A 7,747-nucleotide genomic window follows, 5' to 3' on the forward strand; every position below is an offset into this window, starting at 1 on the left:
CCCGTCTTGTTACTGATGTATGTTAGGGGTAATATCATTCCCTCTGCCTTCTGAAAGAGAGAAGTCGAGTGTTCTTTTGTTATGCGAGAAAAATGGAAATATGTTGAATTTTCTTTATTCTTTCTTATATCGTTGTACACATGTGACATCACAAGCTATAATAGTCTTTTCATCCAGCCGTGCTTGAGCAGAAATTTCAAATCTTCATAACTTTTGAACGGATTGTTCAATTTTCCTCAAACTCTCACTGATGTGTTCTACTAATATTGCGACACTCACTCAACCCACACGTCTATGAAGGTGAACTTATCCTTTAATAACTTTTCCCGAAGTGATCGCAGCTCATAATCAGGTTTAAAATATTTGCCATTCTGTATTGGTTAATAAGAATATCGATGTGATAAGTGCCTCTTTCATTCTTGTATTTATTTTTTTCATTATTGCTAGACGTTGACCCTTATGAATAAAAGCGATGCAATTTTATTCACCGTCAGTTGGAATGAATCGAAAGGCGCGCACACGCACACATAATGATACTTCAGACTAAGTGTTTTTCTTTAACAATATCATACACCTTGTATAATCCATGATTCAGATATCGACGAGTGTGCCAGTAATCCCTGCGTCCTCCACCGTGTCCTTTCTAGGTGTCGTGATATGGTGAATCGCTACTCGTGCTATTGCTGGGGACTCCTCGGATGGCACAAATGCTAAACTTGAAGAGTATATCGGCGTCTTCTTGGCCGTCATTTTGTGACTATTCCAGAGAGCTAAACGAGAGACCACGCCGTATATATGGGACGAAGGCCCTTTTAAAAATCTTTGATATCTTTTTATATTGAGCAAGTTTAGATAAACATAGGTTTTCCCGTCTTGAGCACCTGTAGAAACTATCCTGTTATTACAACAAATCTTACTGACAAGAATATCTGTGGCCACTTTGACATATCATATGTTAATTTTACAGGCTGTATTTAATCATAATACATAATTCGCGTTTCTGGGTCAACAATTATATGAAGCTGTTCATTTCATGAGTATAGGACCCTAAGGGGTTTTACACGTGCATCTGGTTCCGTAGTTGTAATGAGTACGTATGTAGATGTTTTTGTCCTTGCATAGATGAATGGTGATAAGAATGCATGGACTACCTCGTTTCTACACTAATTGTTAACTTTCATGGTGCGAATTCATATACACTGACTTTCTTCATGTGAATAACATACTAGATGAAGTGTTGTGGTATAACGGTAATGTATATGCTTTAGTGGAAAAACTTTGTCTTTTGAAGAATTGCACAAGTAAGGTGTCTTGACACTTATGAAGTTGGAAATAGATGTTTAAATCCGGTGAGTGTATTTGCCGCGTTGTTAATTCTGATAATCTATTAGTGGATTTTAAGTATTCTGAACTTAAAGGCAATTCCAAAGGTACACTAGATGAAATGTATCAGAAGTGTATAAACGTGATAGCGCTTACGAAAATTGTGATATTGATTTGATGTGATAAAGGGCAATAATAACGTCAGATTGTCCGAAACAACATCGAAAAATTCTATAATCTGTTATGTTAGAGTAAGAAAGTGATTTAAATATATTGGAAAGAGAGATCTGATTGAAATACTGATTTTGAATGATGTTTTGAACTAAAAATCGAAAGCTAAGGAACAGCAAAGTATCAAGAGCAATGCTATTCTAAGACATTACATTGTATTTGACCTTATATAGATTTAATCTTTTCAAACGGTAAATTGCAAGTGAAAATTTGTGCACATTTTGTTCTGAAACACAGTCGTTTAGTCAACGTGTTCTCAAAGAGTGTCCTAAAGTGTTACTGTTGTGGAGAAATATCACAGATTTTATTCAATTCGCATTCAGAAAAAAAAAATCAAATTTGAAGTCATTGATTATTTAAATGGAATAAAAGAGTCCAAATGCAACGAATATAAGCAAAATGTTGATATATGCCTATTATACAATCTATATGAACAATACTTAATGCATTTAGGCCTATTTTAAGGGCATACATACAATAGTTTAAAAATGTTGATTAGTTCTAGAAATGGAATACTTTTTGACGATGTTCCTGAGATTATATCAAAAGTGTTGAGATTATTCACTCCAAATTCCTTAGATTGAAATAGATTGTAGTCAGGGACCAATCCAAATGCTGGATTGAAGTTTTCAATCTAATAGAGTTAGAATTAAATGAAGATTGTGTATTTTTCTGTGTATGTATCTATTCAATTGCTTATAGATTTCGTTAGATGTAGTTTTGGAAATGAATGAATAAAATACCTCTCTAGAGGGAAAAAAAAAAAGAAGAACGGTGACAACCCCAGAATAAAGAATAGGATTGAGAAAACCGAGAATCAATAATATACCAGTAAACTAAAATTGAACAAGGATGGGGAGAGAAGGAAGAACTCATAGAAGGCGAATAAAGGGCAAAATACACGAGCATTTATAATGGCTTTGTAAGGATTTAAAGGTGTATATAAAATGACCTACTTACCAATCGAGTCCTGTCAAAGCTTTGTTTCATTTACGATCTTTTATTTTGCGTTATTATCTTATTTCATGGAAGAGTCGAAGGTTTGGATTCGGCATGATTCCAAAAAAAAAAAAATGATCATATTATGATTATGATCTTACCCCCCCCCCAAAAAAAAAAAGAGAAAAAGATTACTTCTGCGGCTTATTTGAGCAAAAATATTAACTCTGAAAAAACTCTTCAAAGCATCCAATTTCTTACCAAATGATAAAGAAATTAGGACACTGTGGTATAACTCTGGACCTTGAAATGTGGGTTCCAAGTTCTATTCCTGCCGAATGTTTTGGGGGGGTTTTGCGTCCTTGGAAAAAATACTTTTGTCCCATACTGGATCGAACCTAGCGTAAAAATGGGTAGCTGTCAATGCTGCGAGTAATGATAATATTAATAACATGGACCTCTGGAATGAACCATGCAAACACTGAAGCGATTATCTCCTTCCTCTACAGCATAATAATGATGATAGTTATAATCAAAATAATTGTAATATAATGATATCATTAATATGTATCATTAACGATTATAATAATAAAGATGATGAAAATGATAATGTATTTGATAATAATATAATACAGCACTGGCAACTTGCCATCGATCTATAGTGACCATTCTCGGGTGTAGAAGGACTATAGAGCGTATTACATAGCATGGAACTATCTACTACTAAAGTTGAAAGGACAAGGGAGGGATATACCAAATCAAAGAAACATCACCTGTAGGGAATGTTAAAGAATCTTGTAATGACTATACACACACAATTATTGTTTTGGCTCAAGAAGTATTTTCTGAAAGCCGTGTACTGAAATCAAAATAAACTACAGGTTCTGAATATTCACCTTTCGAGTAGTCAGTAAACAGTGAAAAACGTGTTTGTACATAATGCAGAAATTATATTGCGCCTGAGTTGCGCCTGAGAAAAGCATTGACTTGTCTGTCCGCAAGAATGATAATATTGTGGGGTGATTATGTTAACATACGTGTAACTTGTTGCTTTATGATGATTAAAAATGCCGTGTTGAAATAAACTCAAATGTAGTATATAGAATGAATATAATAGACATTGTTGCTCTTGTAAAGCATACCGTATGAAGGCACTTCGTCATTTAGCACCGAGTATGAGGATGTAGGTGTGTGCCGTTGGTTGTATGTGTGACTTTTCTGTGAAAGCAAAATTTCTGTCATTTCCGCTGAAGTCGTATCATACAGAGTTCAAATTCATGATAAATTCATTTCAGTATGATATGAAGAGTTTGGTCGCAAAAACCGATAAGTCCCATTTTTGAAGATTTTGACGTACGGACTCTGTCATAAAGTACAAATAATACCTTTTAAATGATATATTGGTCACTACATATAAAGGTACATTTTTGAAGTTATGGTCAATAGAAGCAAAAATTTTCTTATTATTCTCTTTATTTTTCTTGACCTTTAATTGCAAATATCTTCATTTGGCAAATATGAACTTATTGGTTTTTGCGAACAAACTCTTCATATACACATACAGCTTGCTATAATCTTGATAAGGACTTGTTGTTAAAACAAAAGAAATAAAAGGAAAACAATGAAATGAAACTCGTAAGTAGCACCAGAATTATTGTTTGCGCCCTCCCCCCCCCCCCTCCCTTTATGAAATTCCTGGATCCGCCCTGGACAAAGCACGAGAAGAAATTGAACGATAATAGAAAATAGGAATGTCAGTTTCAAGATAGCTGCTGGCTATAAGTCGTTATTGATGAAAGGACTTCTTTGTTTTGTTTTGTTTTGTTTTGCTTTGCTTTGCTTTAAAAAAAGATAACGTCACTCAGAGGAAGCAATCTAATTTGTTGTTGTTCGACCAGCACTGTCACGTCCCGTATAAAGAGTTAAAAAACAAACAAACAAACAAACAAACGCAAATCAAAACAAAACCAGAGAATGATTACATGATTATATATCACAATCGTGACTTCTGAGCAGATTTGAATTGAAAAGAGCTACCTTTTCCTTCTTTCCTTCTTTCTTTCTGTTTTCTTTCTGTTTCTTTTTTTCTTTCTGCATCTCTTCCTTCATTTCTTTCTTTATTCATTAATATCATTCATATACTTTGTTTATCTACTATTCTATTTCTTTCATTGCTCTTCCATTCATTTATCCACATTGATATAGAGGTTAGTTTACACACATTAAATCAGAATTCGTTTTATTTGATTATAATATCACTTTTAATCTGAATACGCGACCATAAAAGACAGACAGACAGAAAGAAAATTTTATTTTCGTTGAGAAGGTAAGCAAGCTGCACATATAACATATAGGCCTAATCACAGAAGATTAACTTTTGACTACACTAGTAGTCCTTGTTAACAAAAAGGAAAAAAAAAGTATTGGAAAAAAAAACACTAATCGCAGGCTGGGAAAGATCTATCTATATACATCATTCGCGTTCTACATCAACAGTGAGTGTAGCGAAAAATCGTGATTTAAAAGAGTTGGAGTAAATGGACATATCGGGGTTTTTTTGCGAACAAATCTATGTTTGCATGCTGAGCTTGGTAAGTGCACATGCAGAGAAAGTTACGCACAATGTAAAAACGATAAAAGTATAAAGTAACCCCCCCCCCCCTCCACTTTTCGAAACTTGGCGCCGGCCATGATAAGTTATGGACAGTCTGGTCTCAACACAGAACTCCGTACAGTTCACGCTCTGCCCCCCATGAACAAAAAAATCACATCACCCATGAATTTGAATTTCCAAAGATTCCGCCCTTAAGCACCGGCATAGCAAAAGGGGGGGGGGGGGGGGGGGGAGAGGATGAGGGCTGTCGCCCCCTTAAGATTCTGAATATTTCTGAGTGCACAAGACTTATCACTTACATTCCGAAAAATGTTTATTAATAGTTCCCTCATGTACAAGGGGAGTATTCCCTTTTAATCAACCCTTTCCTCTCTCAGTTCCCCGATATTTTTTTTTTTTTATAATTTCCCAAATATTCGATCAAGTTAATATGCGTATACAGATATTTCAATTTCACAATTTCAACTTTAAAAAGGCAAAAGCTCCATCATGCGGGAAGGTAGTCCAGATTCTGGACGTTTTTTTATCATTACGCATCCTAGTCCACTGCCTGGACTGTTTTGTGTGATCATTTACCGCGCGCACACACCGCTACAGCACGCGTATGCCCTACCGTACGCTCGTGTATTATTTGCCACGCACGCACGCATCTCGACCTCCAAAAACAGGTTTTGTTGGCGCCCTCATCGATATCGAGCGGTTACAGGGGATAGCGCGATAAGCTGTGGAGCGCGCGTGGATGCGTAATGATAAAAAACGTCCAGAATCTGGACTATACGCATCCACGCGCGCTCCACAGCTTATCGCGCTATCCCCTGTAACCGCTCGATATCGATGAGGGCGCAAACAAACCTGTCCGTTTTGGAGGTCGAGATGCGTGCGTGCGTGCGTGGCAAATAATACACGAGCGTACGGTGGGGCATACGCGTGCTGTAGCGGTGTGTGCGCGCGGTAAATGATCACACAAAACAGTCCAGGCAGTGGACTAGCGGGAAGGCTGCATTGGGATAGCACTCTCCCACGCTTTCTCCCTGTTTGCCCCCCCCCCCCCCCCCCGTGCATACTAGTAAGTAGTATATGACTACACTTTGAGTTTTCCAAATATGCCACAAAATGTGTGCACCAAAACGTATAACTGCGAGGGTATAATGCGATCAGAAAATACAGAATCACCCTCATGTAGGAGGGAGAATTATAGGGCTTATCCCCTCCTACGTCATCCTGCTATGTCTCCTTCCACAGACTTACTTTTCTCTGATTGACAAGATTTTCAGATATTCCAACAGAAGTGTGAGCCAGATTGTTGAATTTCAGTTCTAAAAATGGAAAAAAAAAAAACCACAAAGCTCCCTCGAATAATGGGAGGGGTATCTTGCCACTCTCCCATTGATCCCCTCTATAGACTTAGTACACTTTGGGGAATGACATTTTGTGACTTAGCGAATTTCCCACAAAAAGTGTTCTTCAGATGGCTTTATTTCGATTTAAAAAACGCTAAAGCTCCGTCGAGTGAGAGGGGGCATCCCCCCTCCCACACCCTCCCCCTTTACCTCATTAGACTATGTGCATATAGTTACACACAGATGATGCACAAGCGGAATAAAAGCTAAATGCCGTGATTGTGCTATTAACACTTTCCTTGAAAAAAAAAACACAACGTAATAATTTCCATTATTATCTTTTTTTTTGGGGGGGGGGGTGAGCAAGAAAAGATATTTATTGCACTAAAAGTTTGCACCAGATCGCTGAATTTCAGGTCTGAAAATGTAAACTCACCTTCGTCTGGGAGGATCCCTTTAACGCATGTACACCCTCGTATGCATGCCTTTTCTGTTTGATTGCCTAACAGACAGCGTTCATGAAATCCATTGTAAAAATTAATACAAGACGTTTATTTAAATGCTACCACTTTATATGCAAATTGGTCAATAATAATCCACATCAAAATATCCTGCTACCTTAAACAAGTGGGGCCGTTTCAAGTCGATAAAACATGCATCAAATTGCACGATTTGCAAAAAGTTCTCACCGTGGGAGGGGGAACATCCCCCTCCCTCACCTTCCCTCTCTCGCCCGCTTTGCTCCCTCGCATATTAAAGAGATTGTATAGTTTTGGTTGAGACCTAATTTCAGGTTTCTACTATGTTTTGGTGAGATAATGAGAAATCTCTTATGAAATATGAAAGAGCATGTAATTCTATGATGAATTCAACGTTTATTTGATGAAAATTGGTTTTGAAATGGCTGAAATATCCAAAAAAGACCGATTCTATCAAAGTGTGGGACCCACACTTTATTACGATCGCTTTGTTTTACTTTGTTTTTGGATGTTTCAGTCATTTCTAACCTGATTTTCATCAAACTAATTTTGAATTCCTCTTAAAATGTTACGTTTTGTACTATATCATAAGTGTTTTCTTGGTATCTCGCAAAAAGTTAAAAGCCCAATTCTCATCTCTACCAATACTGTACCATCCCTTTAACCGCCCCAAGATCTGTGCGTCCAAGCCGCGGGGGGGGGGGGGGGGGGGGGGAGGGAGGGGTGCTTGACCTTGACGCAGCCCCCCCCCCCCCACACACACACACACACACACGCACACACTGAAAAACGTTCCGCGGCCCCTGCAGTTCTGTGTTCTT

The sequence above is a fragment of the Diadema setosum genome, chromosome 12 (genome assembly GCF_964275005.1).
Source record: "Diadema setosum chromosome 12, eeDiaSeto1, whole genome shotgun sequence".
NCBI lineage: Eukaryota > Metazoa > Echinodermata > Echinoidea > Diadematoida > Diadematidae > Diadema > Diadema setosum.